Source organism: Sminthopsis crassicaudata, chromosome 2, assembly GCF_048593235.1.
Source record: "Sminthopsis crassicaudata isolate SCR6 chromosome 2, ASM4859323v1, whole genome shotgun sequence".
Classification (NCBI taxonomy): Eukaryota; Metazoa; Chordata; class Mammalia; order Dasyuromorphia; family Dasyuridae; genus Sminthopsis; species Sminthopsis crassicaudata.
In genome coordinates this window covers 510,198,305-510,218,509 of record NC_133618.1, presented here as the reverse complement: position 1 = coordinate 510,218,509, position 20,205 = coordinate 510,198,305, and the positions used below count along the sequence as shown (strand labels likewise).

Here is a 20,205-nt window from a genome sequence, read left to right as displayed (position 1 = left end):
AAAAGTTTCATTTAATAAGACTATAAAGCAGAGTGAAGTTAGCAAATTTATCTTCTACATTTCAGCAACAGAAATCACTGCTCTTCTTAGCTATCAGGGTAAAGGAATTATAAACAGATAACCTCGCATTCCTCACAAATGGAAACCATCCACAGTCAAATATAAAGTGTTCCACACTTTTAGTACATAGACTAGAGAAAACACTTGTTAGGCTGGTTTTCCTCATATAATCAAATCAACACAGTGCTTTTACAGAAATATAACTTTGCTATAAAAAACTTTTCTTTGTAAGGTGTCCATTCTAATGGATGCACTAGAGTTCTGAGGGAGGAAGGAAAGATAATAAGAAAAAGCCTGGAAGACTCGGAATTGATGTTTTGCTGAGAGTTGTCTCCATCCTTCACTTAGCCTAAACTTAAAATTCCTAAGTGGTTTCTTTCCCAAAGCTTCCAAATTTATGGCAAAGAGCTTAATTGATTCTTAATTGATTATTGAGGATCTAATTAGATGCTAGGACTTCACAAACAGGAGCTTGGACTATATCCAAGATTGGAAGTTCCTCCTTATCTACATCCATGGAGAGAAGAATGCTGCTTAAACAATGTCTTTCAGCTTAGACACAGAACATTGGTTATGAATAAAATGATCCAGTCTTATCTTTGTATTTTATGGATTCTACAAATATAATTTATTTATAATAGGAGTACAACTGCATATTTGTGGACTATGAAAGTTTTGCTCTTCTGGGTTTTCTTTTATTGCCCCTGAGGTATATATGCACATCTTCTGGGAAGTATAGATGACATATCTGTATTCCTTACACTATATACTGAATACTAAGGTGCTCAATAAATACTTTATTGAAAAGTTCATTTCCAATTAAGCTGAACCTTTTTTTTGTTGTTTTCTTCAAGCTCCTACCCAAAAAGTACCCTCTCCAAGAAATCAGTCCTGCATTAAAACAAACTGACCCAAATCCTCTGCTCATTACCTCCTTAGCTGCTTGCCCCTACCAGATAATCTCCAACCCTTACTTCACAGGGAACTAGAGAAGATAAAGAGGACAATATACCAAAAGTCCTGGATGCTACTATCAAGGGGCTTGAAGATTAATGTACACACTCATATCAATATGACAGACCACACAAATGTACAAACAAATGCAAACTATAAGGCAATGGTTTAGGATTACATAAGAAGTTCTCAGGTATCTGAATCTAGTTATCTATGGAATATTCTTCATTCTTGGAAGACTTCTACTTCCCTTCACTTTCCAGTACTATTACATTTATTATATCTTTCTTAGGCCAAAAAACTTACTATCTGGATTCCAGCAGTTTATATGGCCTGATACCACATGATACATCTTTTTTTTAAATTATAAATAGTCATAAGTCTTGGAATGCCCACAATTAATGTTGAATCAAGTTGTCAGGTGACCAAAGTCAATAATTAAGGCTGGCATGATGAGGCTGCAACATTGCCAACTTATGTAAAAGAGATAATGTAGGAAATGCCTAATAATATAATAATAGTTAGCACTATTTAGTGATTTAAAGTTTACAAAGCAATTTATGAATGTTGTTTGTTGTTATTTTTCACTTGTTCAGTCATATCTAACTTTTAATGTCCCCAAGATCATAACATGCCAGGAGCTTCTATCTTCTACTTTCACCCAAAGTCTATCCGACATCATATTTGTTGCTACTATGGTTATCTATCCATATCATCCTCCACTGTCTCCGTTTCCCTTTGCCTTCAATCTTCCCCAATATCAGGGTCTTTTCCAGTGAGTCTTGTCTTCTCATTATGTGGCCAAAGTATTTAAGCTTCAGCATCCATTTTTGACCTTCCAATGAATAGTATGATTTAATTTCTTTAAGTATTGACTGATTTTATCTCCTCTGAAAGTTCCAAGGAACTTTCAAAAGTCTTGCTCCAACTTCACAATTTAAAATAGTTGATTCTGAAGTACTCAGGTTTACTTTATAGTCCAATTCTCACAATCATGCGTTACTATTGGAAAAACTATAACCTTGATTATATGAGCCTTTATCAGCAAAGTAACATATCTGCTTTTTAGTATGCTATCTAGATTTGGTATGCCTTTCCTTCCATCTTTTAATTTCATGGCTGCAGTTGTCATTTGTAGTGATCTTTAAGCCCAAGAATATAAAATCTGATACTGCTCCTATTTCTTCTCTTTCTTTTTGCCAGGAAGTGATGGGACTAGCTACCATGATCTTAGTGGTTTTTTTCTCTTAAACTTCAAGCCAGATTTTACACTCTCCTCTTTTACCCTGTAAGAGACTTCTTAATTTTTCTTCACTTTCTGCCATTAGAGTAGTTTTTTTTTTGCATATTTGAGATTGTTGATATTTCTCCTAGTAATCTTAATTCTGGCATTTAATATTATTTGATATTATTAATAATAATATCTAAATTAAAGCAGGGATGTTGTTTGTTAAGAAGTAGTATCAAAATCAATGAGATGGCAGATCAATGGATGTTATAAAATATAATTGTTTGGCATTTGGGGTTTTCCCTGTGGGGTTAAAATAGTGCTAATGGTCTTATAAGGAAGTAAGAAAGTGAAGTGAGAGAGAAATCAGACCCTCTGCCCATATGGCACTTACAAGTAAGATATTACAGGAGACATCTCATTTTATCCTCGCATGGCATTAGCAAAAGAAGGTCCTAATAGGAACAAAGCCAGGAGGGGAAATCACAGCAGAGCAAGCTCTATAACACTAGAGGTAGCCCTAATCGTCCCCACAATAAGTGCAAAGAGAAAGAGGAGGAGGAATCCTTGTTTCTATGAGTGAATCTATTCAAAATTAATTGTTCATAAATCAAAAACTACCTGAATTGTCAACAAAGATTCAGGGGAAAAAAGGACACATTTTACATTCTTGCAAAGTTGCCAGAACAAATTGAATTGAGTGTTTATGTTCCATTTAAAAATAGATACAAGGAAAAATCAGAATCAAATTCCTATTTCTTAACATTAGGTCACTGGCCAATACCCTGCCCTCATGCTTGTTTTCCTTTAGACCCCATTCTATACCTTTGCTATTTCTCTATCCAGTTTCAGTTCCTATATAGATACAGAATCTCAGAGTTGGAAGAGGTTTTCGTCTTACTGTACTTGACTGATAAATGATCACCCAGTCTTGGTTTGAAAACTTCCAGGAATAAGGAAGCTATTATGTCCAGAGGCCATCAGTTTTACCTTGGGAAAACTCTTGCTAGTTATTAAATTAGATTCAATTAAATTATAAAATTTTCCCTTTTGCTGAGTCAAATATCTGCCCCTGAAATTTTCATTCATTCCTACTCATTCTGTCTTCTGTTGTCACGCAAAATAAATAATAGCTATCATTTCTATAGAACTTTATTTAGAGTTTACAGAAAGTTTTACAATTAATATTTTATTTTATCCTCACAACAACCTTGGGTCAGAGGTACTAGTATTACACCTATTTTACATCTAAGCTTTCTCTTCTCCAAGCTAAACACCACCAATTCTTTCAACTGAGTCTTGCTAGGCATTGTCTCCAGTATCCTAGTGTTTGATCTAGTCTATAGGCTAGTATAGTATACTATAGTATAGGCTAGTATATAGGCTATATTTTGTTAATGTCCTTCCTAAACATGACATCCATAACTAAACAAGATGTTCTCTATATGCTCTGAGCAGGTCACAGGAAGGAAGACTTATCACCTCCATTGTTAGGTTAATTAGTTCTTGATCTTAAGGAACAAGAACATAGCCCCATACAATCTAACCATAGGAATTAGCAATAACATCCAAACAACAATGCTGCACACACACACAAAAGGATATAGTGCCAGTCGATTTCACTAACACGTTCAATTTCTCTACTATTCATTTGGGCCTTAAAGGCACCAAATATAAAGGATAGCGCCAAAAAACCTAGCTGTGCCAGAACTACAGATGAAGACAAATTTGGCACTATAGTCAGGGGGCAACAAAAAATGGGGACCATTTGTTTCAAATCCATTAATCTAGATTAAGCAACCTCTGAGCCCCTTTAGAAAACACCAATTATTCTTCATTAGCCCATCCCAGAGACCCCTTCCAAATACATTCTTTGGTCCTCCTAAAAGCCCACATCCAATAAACATAAAACACCATGTTAACATAGGAATTATTGACACAATCTAAAACAAAGACATAAAAATATGTCTGCAACATTGGTAATTCTTGACAAGTAAGAAAAGTTTTTTAAAGGAAGTGGTTCAAAGCTGTCATCCAGTCCAGTTATCACCCTCTGTTTTCTGGTTTGGGGCACATCTGGGAGAAGTATCTCACCATTGATTCAAGGCAAGTAGTAGTGTTGTTTAGGGAGAGAAGATGCTCACAGTAGACCACATCATCAGAAATAAGTCAACTACAGACACTTAACACTTCCTAGCTGTGTGACCCTGGGCAAGTCACTTAACCCCCAAATACCTCAGGAAAAAAAAAAAGAAATGTCAACTAAAACCCAGAATATCAACCCCTTCTGAGTTGACAAGATAAATGGAAATCCTGCCCAAAAATTTATGAGACTGAATGAAAATTGTGTGGCTTTCTAGTCAGGAGACTCTAATAGATAATGTTGTTACTCAGGTATCCAACTCTTGCCTTCTTGTATTAGGGGCTATTCTTCTCTCATGTGAATCTCTTGTGGAAAAACATACATTCCCAAATATCACGGGGTTGGAGTGGTAACCCATCAAGAATGCTAGGACACAATTCCCATCAAGCCAGTGGGTAGGAGTACAAGTGCTAGTAACCACTTGAACTCCAATATAGGGATGCCTGTGGTTCAGTCCATACCTTCAGGCGATCCAAATGGGGAACTCAAATCACTTTTAACATTCAGGATGACCTGCAAGCTGTGCTTCAAGATCCTAGAAAATGGTGGTAAGAAAACCATGGTATATCAGATATTTTTGCAATGCATTGATAGACTCCAAAAGGTATACATAGGTGATATGTCACTGAGTTCTAATCCTCTGTGGGAGGTATTTCTGCCAAATTCTTAGCTCAATCTTTTGAGACCTTCCTGCCCATCATTATGTTTATCCATTCCTTTACTTCCTCCATCTATAGCCCAGATCTCTGCTGGCTTTTGGAGGATTTATTTCTATAAAAACAAAGCAGTTCTAGTTTTGTCCCATGACACCTAGAAAAATGTTGCCAAACCAGACTTAATATTCTCCCAACTAAATTCAAATTGTCTAGGAAATCCCTCTCTTCTCTTATAGGACTCATGATATTGGCTGAGAATAGTTTGATGAAATTAAAACAGCCATGAAGCTATCAACTGACTAAGCAGCTTCAATTTTCTGACAGTTGGCAATATTTCACAGTGTAGCCCGAGCTTCCCAATTAGTCTACCACAAATTGGTTTTCTTAATCTTTGATGTGACCTTTCTTCAAGTCTTATATCAAACTAAGCATCACCTCTCTCTAATGAAAAACCCAGATATATAGCCCCAAATACTGGACCCTTGTTGGATTTGGAAGGGGTGGAAAGAAGGGAAATGGGCAAAATAAAAAAAAATCAGTACTATTACCCAAATGTCCTATTAATCATCTGTGACAGTTTCACACACACACACACACACACACACACACACACACACACACACACACATTAAAGTTCCCTCCTGCACAGAATTTTACATGGAAGAAATTTCCCTTCTGTTTGTCAATGAAATGGGGTAGCCCCTCAGTCTTGGAAAGTCTCTATTATCTCCATCATTATTGGACTTGGTGATTTCTCTCTGATCCACTAACCTATATAAAACATATTCACAATCTGAAATTTCTGGCTTGGGCAGTGACTATCATCCTGTACCTTTTCAAAAGTACCTCCTTGTCTCATGGGTATCCTTGTACTAACCAGTCCTTAGCCTAGTCTCATACTGGCTAATCTTGCTTTGTTTTCACTCCCCAAAATATGTGAGGATTTCAAATGTACTTAACAGATTCTGACTCTCATTTGGTGTGAATGAATAAAAAAGGAATTTATTAAATTTTTATTATGTGCTAAATTATTATAATAGAGGAATGCTACATAAAATATATGTGTATAATATATATGTGTGTGTATATACATATCTATGTGAAAATAGATAGATAGACAGACAGATAAATAGATAGATAGAGTGGTAGCTGGAGAGAGGTGCCACAGGGATGGTAAGTCATAGAACAACTAATTGATACCTCCTTTCAAAAAATAAAATGGTTTAATTATTGGAGATTACAGATGAAAAGATGCTGGGGAAATATGCTTGCAATGTCATGGTGTGAAGATGACCAGAAAACAGCATGTGGCAGGTCAATAATCTGACTAAAATCGGCCATCTTACCAATGAGAATGAATGATGGTTTGAGGAGAGGGCAAAGATATTAGATGAATCATTGTCTCAGTGTTCTTCATTCCTTCCTTATCTGACTTATCCCCTCTCATAGAATCACAGAATTTTAGAGTTTGAAAGGGACTTCAAGTAACTCTTTAAACTAGTCTATAATTCCAAAAGAATCCCTTTTTACAGTGTATCCAACAAATATCCATCCAACCTTTGCATAGTGACCTCCAGTGAAGAGGAACCCATTACTTCTCAAGAAGCTCATTCCATTTGTGGATGACATCAGCTGAGAAAAAGGTTTCCCTTATATCAAACCTGTTTGTCTCTTTATATCATTCATCTATTGTTCTGTGCTCTTCTTTGTGGGACGAAGTAGAATGTGTCTAATCCTTTTTCCATTTGACAGCCCTGCAGATACTTGAATGTCCCACCTAAATCTTCCCTTTTTCAAGCTAAGTGTTCACCCAACTAATAAATCACAAAACTAGATATGAAAGAGACCTTTAAGGTCATCTAGTCCAAACTTCTCATTTTACAGATGAGGAAACTGAGATCCCTATAGGTTAAGTTGTAAAATCACACAGCTAGTAAGCATCAGAGTTGGAATGTTCCTTCAACTGATTCTCATCTGGTATGAACATAGAGTTCTTTCCTTTCTCGGCTATTTTCCTCTAGATGTTCTCCACATTAGTATAATGGATAGAGTACTGGATTTGACTTCAGAAAAGCATGAGTTTGAACCTTTTCTTACACTCCTATTTGTCTATAACTCTAAGCAGTTCATTAAACCTCTCACTCTGCATTAGTTTCCTCATCTGTAAAATGGGGAAAATAACACCTACTTCCCCAGATTGTTGTGAGGGCCAAATGAGACAAATATATCAAGTACTTGGTAAACCTTAAAATGCACCAGAATTAAATACAGTTCTCCAGATGTGGTTTCTTTCTCGCTAAAGAATTAGCTAAGTCAGAAAGGAAGCCACTTATTTAACAAAATTTTCTGATACTGATTATGACAGGTTTGGATCTGGGGGTTGTAGACTACTTAGTTTATTCATTTGTTTTTCTGGGTCTTGTCTTCCTTAATTCTGTTTAGATCCTAAGTAAAGTTTGGGTCCAGAATTTTTATTTCATCTAGTATGTCTTCATATTATCCAAGAAGAATAGCAGACAGGAGATTACAAGGAGAGCAGAGGATGGGATGGATAGATATCACAATGGAAGCAATGACCTGAGCTTGGATAGGTTTGGGGAGATAGTAAAGGTAAGGGCCTGCTGTGGTTCATGGAGTCGCAGGACTGAACAACAACAGCACAGTAAATAGAATCCATGGTCAAGCAGATGGAGGCTATCTTTCCAAGAGAAGAAAATACTTGGATCTTAAGAAAGATCCAGCAACCCCCCTTTATGAGGCCTACCTTTAGTCCTTCCCACTGCTTCTCTATACGTACATCTGAGACTAAATCAGCATTTAGAGTCAGTCATTGCTATGGCTTCCAGAATGTCATTCTAAAACACTCCCATAAATAGCTTATTGATAATCTCCCCCTTTTGGCAGGATTTTGATTCATCAGCAATAATCTCTAACACTAATTTGATTTTATGATTGAGTAATTCTACTAAAGTAGAAGTTCTTGCTCCAATAAAGGGAACCAAGATCAAAATAGAATCACAGCAAATAGAAAGAAGTAAATATAGTTCCACAAGATATAAGTTCTACTTCTTTTACTTATTGCAAGACATTAACTGTCTACACAAATATTATGTTTCTGATTAACTGTCATCTTTACATCAGCATCAAGTGAGTCCAATTAGGTAGCAGCTGCCTTATAACTGTTTTGCTGTGGACAGCTGATCTATCATTCTGTATCTACAGAGCATATAGTTCTCTACAAAGTTTCCAATACAATAACAATTACAAACAAGAAAAAAAAGAACTTAACTAATACAATAGGTTTTTAAGGTAAAACTTCCTAAGACCAGTTTGGAATCTTTTAAGTGAACATTATAATTCAAATAGTTATAGTTACAACAGAGACTTTCCTTTTGCTTTTCAAAAGTAGTATCTACGGAAATACCTAATTAATAATAATAATAATAATAATAATAATAGCTAGCATTTACAAAGTAGTTATTATGTACCAGGAGCTGTGCAAAGCATTTTATAAATATTATTTCATTTGATCCTTTTAACAACCTGGGAGGTAGATGCTATTATTATCCTCATTTTATAAATGAAGAAACTGAGGAAATGTGAATTAAGGAACTTGCCCAGAGTCACCCAGCTAATAAGTGTTAGAGACTAGATTTGAACTCTGATCTTCTTGACACCAGTCTTGATCCACTTTTGTTTCTTCTTGCTAAAAGAAAAATAAGTTCCAGCTTTCTTATCCTTACCAAGCCAATAACCAAATTTTAATACTATGTGCCTTGTACCATACTAAACAACCTCTTGCAAGACTGATGACTGATCACTGACTGATAATACTTTGGTGAAATTGAAGACATTAGCTGGCTAAGCATTTTCAATCTTCTCACACTTGGCAGTATTTCACACTGTAGCCTGGGCTTCCCAATCAGCCTCCCATAAATTGGTTTTCTTAATCTTGGATGAGATCTTTCTCCAAGACCTATATCAAACTAGATATCAACTGTCTCTTCTCTGATGAAGTAGCCCAGATACAGGATCCCTGATGAATTTGGAAGGGGTAGAAGTGTAGACAAAGTTAAAAAAAATCAGGACTACTATCTAAATGTCCTATTAGTTATCTGTGGCAGTTTCAAACACACACACACACACACACACACAGAGAGAGAGAGAGAGAGAGAGAGAGAGAGAGAGAGAGAGAGAGAGAGAGAGAGAGAGAGAGAAAGCTCCCTCCTGCACAGAATTTCACATGGAAGGATTTCCCTTTTGCCTGCCTCTAAAATGAGGTAGCCCCCAGGTCTTAGAAAGTCAGTTTAATTTCTCCAAAGGACTTGGTAACTTCTCACTGACTTACTAATCTAACACATATAGAATCTATAGGAAGTACCCCAAAAAGGGACAATGACTTTTCACTCTGTGTCTTTCTAAAAGCATCCCCTTTGCCTCACAGGTATCCTTATAGTAATCAGGAGATACAGTCCCACTGTATTATCACTTTCCAGAATAGGTAAGGATTTCAAAAGATGTGTTAACAGATTCTGATTCTAATTTTGGTATGAATTAATGAAAAAAAATTATTGTGCTAGGCACTAGGGATATATAGATATAGATATAAAAGCAAGACAGTTCTTGCCCTCAAGAAGTTTATAATAGAGGAAGGATATATAGAAATATACATACAGATATACATATATATACATATATATATACACACACAGAGATAGGTATATATGAGTGGTAGTTGAAGAGAGATATTATATATACATAAAGAAGTCATAAGAATGATAAGCACAGAATAATCAATTGATAGATCCTTTCCAAGAGCAAAAGTGTTTATTTGACTGTTGGAGAGATAAGTGAAAAGGAAATGGGGAAATATACTTGCTGAAGCATTTGTGAAGATGGCCAGGAAATAGCAGTGTGGCAGGTCTGGGACTGAGGCAGCTTTTTTTGGCTTCTACATTCATTAACATCGTTGACTCATATTGAGCTTGTGGTTCACCAAAAACATTAAAAAATAAAATTCACACAAACTGTTCTAGCCACACCTCCCCCATTCTATCCTTGTGCAGTCAGTTTTGGGAACTCCAGTGTAAGACATTATATTTGTCTCTAGGTACATTTCACCTTATTAGACTGGCTTCATGATTACAGCCTCTGGAGTTTCATGGATGCTGACTATGTTGTCTATTGAGTTGGATGTCCTTCCCAGCTATTTGTCAAGTACTAATTTGCTTAGTTTTTTTTTTAGCTCCAAGGACATTTTCCTTGGTTGTTATAGGATTATTGGGGTAGCATAGGGATCCAAACCATCCTAAGCTTATACTCCGGGGGACTTATGATCCCTCACATCCCCTTAGCTCAGCAGAGCTCAGGGACTTCCTTCTATGACTATTACATTAGTCTCAACATAGCACAGAGTGGATCTCCTGTTCCCTGCAGTCCTTCTAACTCCTGGCCCCTATCCCATAATAGTTGTTTACAGTTTTGTCATTGCTTATGAGCTTTCATTTCAGTCCATAATAGTTAAGTAGCAGCTGTTGTTCAGAGAGATCTGAGGACTGAATCTCTGCATTGTCTTTATCGGTCATCCCTCCAAAAGCATGCATATTTTTGTTACCTCAGACTTTGTGGTCGAATTTTTGTTTCCTTTATCTTCTGAGAACCACTTCAATGGCCCTGGGAGATCACATTTCCTGTGTACAAGCTACAAGTGTTCCATTTCTGTTCATCCCCTTTTTGTAGGAGCAAAATGACCTTCTCTTGTGAAGGATGGAATCCCTATCCTTGTCATCCTTGTTAACACCTTAATACTCCCCCACTTTTTATTTACTCTAATAACTGGTGATGTCATTGATCTCATTGAAGGTGTTAATTACATAAGCAGCAGACAATCTCCCAACTACTTGCTGTGAAAATCCCTGGGATGCTCCAGTATCCAGGGATATGATTTTTCTTCTAGTTTATAGCAAATCAAGATTATAGTTATTCCTCCTGCAGTATAAACCAATCTCCCCAAAAGGAAACAGTGACAGCAGGCAACCCCTAATCCGAGTGTCTTCACTCCAAACCACAAAAATCCCAATGGTTCAGGATTCCCTTATCCTAGCACAAAAGGGCTCATTCTTCACTTATAGTCCCTGACTACAATCCAACTACCTAGACTAAATTATACAACTTCTCCACATACCTCCCCTTTCAGTTGTGATACATGAGCAAGTTTTCCATTCCAAACCCTTAGCAGATTAGTCCCTATTTATAGCTGATATATGACCAATGCTATTGAATTGGATGAACTCTTATTGTGAAAAGGATGTGACAAACTTTACAAGATCCTAGGAAATTATCACTAGTTTTATGTAACCTGCAGAAATTTAGGTAAGTTGCATTCATGACCAATATTGTGTTGGTGGGCCCTGTTTCCTCAACTTAAAAAAGGAGATATGCCCAAGTGACAGAGCAGGATAACATCATTTTCTTGGAGCTATTTGTTTTTTCTTCAAAAATGCATGTGGGCTATCCATAGAATCCAACTTTTTCCACTCAGGGTTTTCTTATCACTCAGTTATCCATGTATTATTTCTGTCTCATTTCAGATTATATTTTCCTAGTATGGAACCATCCATACCAGTTAAGTATAGAACCATCTTCTGAAATTATCTTATCATTCTATTCCTTCAAGGTCTTACTGCAAGAATATCTCCCACTCTGGAAGCTTCTGTGAATCTTCTATGAATCTTCATTGGAAAAGAAACTGGTGGCCTCCAATAGCTACCTGCAGATTTTCATTGATGCGAGCGATAATTCTTTAATCCAAATATCCTATTAAGTCATTTTTGTTATTGTTGAGTTGTTTTTCCATTGTGTCCAGATTTACCTGGCAAAGATACTAGAATAGTTTGTCATTTCCTCCTCCAGTTCATTTTATAAATAAGGAAACTGAAGTAAATAAGGTTAAGTGACTTATCCAGGATCACATACCTAGTGAGTATCTGAAGCCATATTTGAACTGATGAGTCTTCCTGATTCCAAGTCCAGTGGTATATCCACTGCACCATCTCAATACCCCAAAACATGATAACACTCATCAAAACATCCTTCCTTCTAGAAGCAGGGTTCACATCTCCCTGATTTCTTCAATAAACAAAAATATTTCACACATAGTTAGAACCTCACGCACAAATCTATCAGACCTATGAAGCCCTATGTGACATTCAAGTTAAGATATGAAATATTACCCTGTGCTGGTCAAGTTGAAGAAAATAATCAACTGAAACTTTATGATCCCCAAAGCAATTCCCAAATTATGACACTGAAAGGATCAATGAATTGCCTCTTCATATGCTTTGTCCTTTTTCCCCTCAATTTTTTGTTCTGCCAGCTAGAATTTCATGAGCATTTTTCTTCTACTCACTAAAAGTATCAACAGTACCTTCACTTACCTACAGAGAAAAAGAGAGAAGAAGCAGAAGAAGCAGAAGAAGAAGAAGAAGAAGAAGAAGAAGAAGAAGGAGAAGAAGAACAAGAACAAGAACAAGAAGAAGAACCAGAAGAAGAACAAGAAGAAGAAGAAGAAAAAGAAGAAGAAGAAGAAGAAGAACCAGAAGAAGAAGAAGAAGAAAGGAAGAAGAAGAAGAAGAACCAGAAGAAGAAGAAGAAGAACCAGAAGAAGAAGAAGAAGAACCAGAAGAAGAAGAAGAAGAAGAAGAACCAGAAGAAGAAGAAGAAGAAGAAGAAGAAGAACCAGAAGAAGAAGAAGAAGAACCAGAAGAAGAAGAAGAACCAGAAGAAGAAGAAGAAGAAGAACCAGAAGAACCAGAAGAAGAAGAAGAACCAGAAGAACAAGAAGAAGAAGAAGAAGAAGAAGAAGAAGAAGAAGAAGAAGAAGAAGAAGAAGAAGAAGAAGAAGAAGAAGAAGAAGAAGAAGAAGAAGAAGAAGAAGAAGAAGAAGAAGAAGAAGAAGAAGAGGAGGAGAAAGAGGAGGAGGAGGAGAAGGAGGAGGAGGAAGAGAAAAGAAGGAAGGGAGGGAAAAGGAGTGAGAGAGAGTTTGAAGATTAAGGTAATCCAAGTTTGCTCCCACTTTTCCATTGCAAATGACAGGCATAATATAGACATCTGAACACACAGGTGTGATTCCACTCCCCCAAAATGTATAGTGTGAAGTCCTCTTCCAAGCCTTATTGTGGTAGCTCAATTTTCTGAATCCTAAACTCCCAGCACCTATGATTTATAAGTCCCTTAAATACACAACTTAGGTTTCATCAATTTTCCTGTGCATCCTAAAATATCCATCATGACTATTCTCCTAAAGAACAGGTAGAAGGTGTCCTAGATTTCCCTCTCATTCTATGATCCTTTCTGCCCTCCTTAGAATATTGCTGTGGTAGAAGTGCCCATTGTGTAAAGTAGTCTCAATCTCAGGCACTACCATCCCATTCACCTCAACACCCCTCCCCAAAATTCTAGCTCTTTTTTCAGTACCTCTGATCTTTCCATGTGTTATTATTTCCTAATATGACCCAATGAATTAGTTATGTGAATACATGCTGCTGCAAATTCATATTCTCTTGTATTTTCTTGTTCTCTCAGATATCCAAGATCACTATTCATAATAAAGTAGTAACTCTTCTAATAGGATCATAATTTGCCTTGAGTCTTCCCTGTTGGCTTCTTCTTGTGCAGACTTCCACTGCCTCTTTCCTAAGATCTTTATATCTATACCCCAATGCTTTATAGAACCCTCCCCTTTCTCCATCTACCTAAAATGTTGGAAGATAGTTTAAAAAAAACTTTTAAATATTCAACCCTAGAAGGCAGTATGATATGGTATGTTGAATGCTGAACTTAGCAACAAGAGGATTTGTTTTCAAATCCTCAAATACTTACTAGCCAGATGATAACCGTAGGGGAAAAATATTTCATCTCTCCCAGATCCAATTTACTGTAAAATAGAGATAATAGTAGCACCTATATAACCAAGTCTTTGTAAGAATCAGTGAGATAACCTATGTAAACACTTTGGAAACTCTTAAGTGCTATTGGAAATATTTCTCATCATCATCATCATGATTTATATATGGAGAAACACAAGTAGTGTGGGGTTTTTTTTATTTTGGAATGTTGCATGATAATAAAACACAAGTAAATACAATAAATGTTTGTTGATTGCCTATGAGATAAAATTAAAAGGATAAAATATCACCAAATGATGAATGCCAGGGGAAAAGACTTTTAACTTAATTTGATAGGCAAATTGGAATAACTTGAAGCTTATAACCAGAAAGGCAGGATTAGATCGATATAGAGATGTGCTATAGACCAAGAAAAAAAAGCATGCTACTTACACTTAGAATGGATTGGTAAGAAGATTGGAAGTGGAAAGATGTGTTAAAATCATAGGATGTTAGTTTTTAATGCTAAAAATGCGTTTGTCTCATCCAACTCCTTTGTTTTATAGATGAGAAAATTGAAGCTCCGAGGATACGTCCAAGGTCACCTTAGAGTTTGTAGCACCAGATCACAACACTAGTTCAAGCAGATAGTAACAAGGACCAAAGCCATACTGGTCAGTAGTAGTTTACTAGTCTGCCTCCTAGTAAGAGAAAAGTTGCGATTTATGGCTATAATTACTTTCCCAAAGATATGTGTCTTCATTTGTCTCTATAGATAGAAAGCCTACCCACAGGCTCCTATTTATTAGAAGGCCCTTGGGCTGAGTGCTCTTGGAGTCATAGGCCCTTGATGTGGAAGGAACCTTCGGGATCATGTAATCATATGGCCTGAAAGGGACCCGAGAGGCCACCTAGTATGACCCCTCCATTTTATAGGTTAGGAAACTGAGGTCCAGGAAATTTAAGTGACCTGAGGTCATCCAAAAATAATCAAAATTTAAACTCACAACCTCTAACCCTAAATCCAACACTCTGCTACTGGAAGCTCGATGCTTGTTTTTGAAATATCAAATGCCTTCACATTTTTCTCAGAGACAGCATTTTAGCATAGGGAAAGAACTGTCACAATGCATACTGATCCCCTGGGATTAGGAGAGAAAAGGAAGAAATAGAATTATATTTAAAATCCTAACCGAGGGCCTTCTATTTCCTGAAATCGCTGACAAGACATTGCCTGGAAGCAACTTTCTCTACTCAAATTACCTGATGTGCCACCAGACTGAGAGCATGGTGGGTGGTGACAGGGTCAGTACAACAGCTGGGCATTATTTCTATTTCACACCCCCCCCCCAATTCTCGTGTCTCACAATCATTCCTCCCACACAGTTTCTTTATCTTTAGCCCAAACTGCAGTTTCTGAGCCAAGACGATTAATGTTTTGTAACCTAAGGAAATCACAGCTCCTAACCCAAAGAAAGCAGGCTGGGACTAAAAAAGGCAGATTCCAGCTCAGGAGAAATTTGAGGATATCCAATGACTTATTTATTCCAAACCACTAATAAGAAGGAAGCTGATGGCAGAGGAAAGATTGGGGGTTGGGTGAGAAGACTGGAATCTTAAATAAATGATTGGAACTATGAAATAGTGGTTATCCTGCTTCCTAAATAAACTAATACTTTGGATTTTCAAACTTTCCTAATTGTCAGAATAGGAAAGTTAATCCACCTTACAAAGTATTATGCCAAGAATCAGAATTTTAGAATTGGAAGGAAACAGAAAAATTCTATTCTGTTTTTCTGATTTTATAGATGGGAAGACTGAGGTCTAGAGAGAAGTATACAGAGAATAAATCAAAGAAGTGAAATCTGAGCCCAAATGCTCTGATTTCCCCAGCCCTGCTTTTGAACTCAATTTTTGTCTCCAATTATCACTGAAGAAATACAACAAAATTCTTGAAACAAAGTTAATTATCATTACCTCGAATTTTAACAATTGAGATGCCAGTGGAAGCCAACCTGACTTGAGCAAAGTAGGAGCTAGAATTCACCAGTGCTCTTGACAAAAGAATGCTGATTTAATACTTGTTCAAAATGTTGATTGTTAATTTGTTTATTCTGCTGAACCGAATTGACATACGTTTGTACACGTTCATTGTTCATCTATTTATGAATATGTATGTAATTTCTTCTTTGTCTTTTTTTAATCAATTCGATTAATTTTTTTTCATTAACTTATTGTGTGTAAGGCCTGTGCTAAGTGCTAGGTAGAGATAAAGATTAGTAAGGCTCTGTATCTGTTCTCAAAGAACTCACAGTCTATTTTAGTACAGATCCTGGTGTTTATTTATTACCTATGTGATTTTGGGAAATTCACATAATCTGGACCTCAGTTTCCTCATCTGTAAAATAATTGAATCACACTAGATGTCCTACAATGTCCCTTCCAGCTCTAAATCTGTGTTAATTGGTATATACACTACAGAACTACAAAACAAATTTGGTTTGAACCTTCTGATTTGTAGTTTTATGGTATCTGACACACTCATAGGTGAAGTGACAGTTACCCAGTCAGTAGGGTATAAACGTAGAACTTGTATTTAGGTCTTCCTGTCTTCAAGGACCACTTGTTAGCCATTATCTCACACTATCTCACATGCTACAGGGAAGAAGGTGGAAAATATGAAAGAGAAACATTCAAACAAAATATTATGGAAATTTAAACCAATGGGTGCTGATTTCTGTCCAGGGGAGAGGGGAGGAGAGGTTAGAGACAGCTGCTTAGAAGAGGCATTTTTTATTTTATTTTACATGCACTAATCCTAAAAACCCTTAGAAGTTCCATCACTAAGCTTACCTGGACAAATAAATACAATTGAGGAATCTATACCCCAGACAAGTAGGTGGTATGTCAGGAGATGTAGATAGTAGAATTTTACTGTTAACCAGAGCAAAAGAATCACTGATTCTGAGAATTTTTAGAGTCTAAATCCAATGATTCTTTTGCTCAGGTTGATAGCAAAATTACAGTCTACTAGGAGCTTGAAAGGAGAGAAGGCACTAGCATTTAGGAGGATTTAGAAAGGCTTGTTAGAAAGATGGGAAACCTAAAAAAGCCAGGAGGGCAGCCAGATAGCATTGTGAATAAAGTGCCTAGAGTCAGGGAGAGCCATCTTCCTAAGCTTAAATCTGGTCTCAGACACTTACTATGTGACTCTGGGCAAATCACTTTACCCTGTTTGTTTCAGTTTTCTCATCTGTAAAATGAGTTGGAGAAGGAAATGGCAAAACCACTTCAGTATCTGCCAAGAAAACCCCAAATGAGGTCAAGGAAAAGTTAGTTGGACATGATTAAAACAATCTAATAGCAACAATAAAATGAAGCCAGGAGCTGAGGAGGAGGAAGGAGAGTTTTCCAGGGATGTGAACCACTCAGTAAGATGATCAGAGTTTATAGGAGTGTCTTCTGCATGGAACAGCAAGGAGGTAGATGTCACTGGGTCACAGGATACATAATGAAAAGAAAGATGTAAGAAAATTGCAAAAGAAGGATTTGATTGCCAGACTGAGGATTTTCTACTTGATCCAGGAAATGATAAGGAGTCAACCAATTTAACTGAATGGGGGAGAATGATGATCAGATTTTCTCCTTAGGATAATTCCCCTAGCAGTCGTCCAGCCTTCACTGAGCTGGAGAGTGGTTTGCTTCAGGAAAGTAGCAGAAGCAGCTGACTGGCTATGAAATGCATCCCTCTCTCGGGAAAGGGGGAAGCAATGGGCACTGGGCCAGGTCTTACAGAGATATGCCATAGCCCAGTCATACGCTTTTCCAGTGCTCATAGATTTCAAGACTTCCTGCAGCCATGGACTTAGGGTCAATTTTTTCCCCAAAAATATTGAAGAAATTAAAACCTAGGATCAAATCAGTGCCTGTCCTGAGACAAAGCCACCTCTGGGGGTTGCAGGGTAACTATGGTCTCTAGGATCTTGCCCAGCCCAGAGGAGAAATATAAGTATTTAAAAGCCTACTATGTACCAGGCACTCATTTGATTCTCACAAAATTCTAGGAAGTAGGTACTGTGATTATTCCATTTTTACAGCTAAGGAAACTGAGACCTGACAAAGGTCAAGTGATTTGCCCAAGATCACACAGATAATAACTGTCTGGAACAAAATTTAAATTCAGCTTAAATAAGCATTTATTAAGTGAATTATTTGATTCTCACAACATTTTTACACTTGAGAATACTGGTGCCAAATAGGTTTAAGTGATTTGCCCAGAATCACACAATTAGTAGGTGTCTAAGATAGGATTTGAATTTCTTATCCCAGGCCCAGAGCTCTCTCTGCTATCTCAAGAGGTATTGGGATTGGCAAAGGGGATTTAATTTTTTCCTGAGTACCCCCTTCATAAAAAAGGAAGTTAAAACACAAGAAAATTAGTTGAAATCAGGAGTTAATCTAGTGAGCACATGTATATACACATACATCACATTATCATAGAATGTCAGAAATGGAAGAAGTCCTAGATTATTGAAAACAGAGATTAACCTTTTTTGTGTTATGGACCCTGAAACAATCTGGTGAAACCTATGGACTCCTTTAAGAATAATATATTAAATGTATAAAATAAAATACCAAATAAACATTTTTAAGTATTTTATTTAAGTAATTATTAAAATATATGCATTCATACATGTTTGTATGTATATAGATATAGATTATGTGTGTGTATATATATGTATATATAAATGTATGTATAGATATAAATATATAAAACAATTCCCAGTGTCCTTTACCTGGTCCAGACCAGTGACATCAAACTCAACTAGAAATGGGGCCATTAACCTATACATGAAGATCCCTGTGGGACACATATTGACTTAGTTTTAAAATATAATGCCATCTATATTTATTATATTTTATTTATTTTGTTAAATATTTCTCAATTTGTTAAAAAAAAAAATCCCAACTCCATCATCTTACAGGTGAGGAAGCTGAAGCTAAGGGATGTTGAATGACTTCTCAATCCCATATAGCTGGTACTTGATCTTGGTTCTCTTACTCTTGGTGCAATGATCTTTCTACCATATTATGGGAAACCATAGGGTCTGTACCAACTTATGCCCATCTCCTACAAATCCATTCTCCTCCCTTCTATCCTTAGCCAATGATCACTGCCATTCAGAATCCTAATCCCCTGTGAGATCTTCATTTTACAAACAATAATTTGAGTAGCATCATCTCCCTACTAAGTGGAAGTAAGAGAAGGAATGTATATCTTGATGCTTTGTCCCTCGTTGGTTATGACCATCAGTATCATTGGTCATGTATCAACAGTATTTATGAGCTTTAAAATTTGCAAAGCTCCTTACAAATAGCATCACATTTTGTTCTCACAAGTCTAAGATTTGTACTTGTATTCCTTTCTTCAGGTCTGGTGCTCTGTCCACTTCAGCACTTTTGTACTTGATGGCCACCTACCCCATTAATAGTCCACAGCTTTGTCCCTCGTTGGTTATGACCATCAGTATCATCGGTCATGTATCAACAGTATTTATGAGCTTTAAAATTTGCAAAGCTCATTACAAATAGCATCACATTTTGTTCTCACAAGTCTAAGATGTGTACTTGTATTCCTTTCTTCAGGTCTGGTGCTCTGTCCACTTCAGCACTTTTGTACTTGATTGCCACCTACCCCATTAATAGTCCACAGATGCCCTATTCCCCCATTAATTATGCTCTTTTCCTTTGCACTGCTAGGCACCTGCCTCTCTGATGTACATGGAATACACCTATTTTGTTATATTCGGTATTATACTTATTTGCCTTTTTTCAGTATTTCTCCTACTGAACTATAAGCTCCACATCATTACTAAACTTTATGGCTTTCAACATTTAGAATAGCATTTAATACATGTCTGTAAGATTAATCAGGTCAAACAACAAATCTTTATTAGGTACCTATTAAATGCCAACTACTGTACTAAACATTTTTTTAAATAAATGAATTATATAAATAAATTAATGTTGGCAAGACACTGACAAGAAAAGTGACTAGAAGAAAGGACTATAGAAGATTCTGTTTGTAGTAGTTGTTAATATTTAAGAATAGTGGACTATTTTCTGGGGAAGTGTGAATAAATACTGCCCAATGGGTGGAGTAATTTCATCCCCTAGACTAAAGAGAAGCTGTTCCCTGATCACAGACCCTGGGGCTGAGTCATGCTGAAAGAGTCCTAAACCTTTGTTCAGCTGGGGTTCTGTTAACATTCATCATCA

General features: G+C 36.6%; 1 protein-coding gene across 3 annotated transcripts in view; it reads left to right on the top strand.

The window, feature by feature from the left end:
• Positions 1-20,205, top strand: part of KCNT1 (potassium sodium-activated channel subfamily T member 1) — a 220,413-nt gene that overhangs the window by 65,562 nt on the left and 134,646 nt on the right. The gene's annotated exons all lie outside the window — the stretch shown is intronic.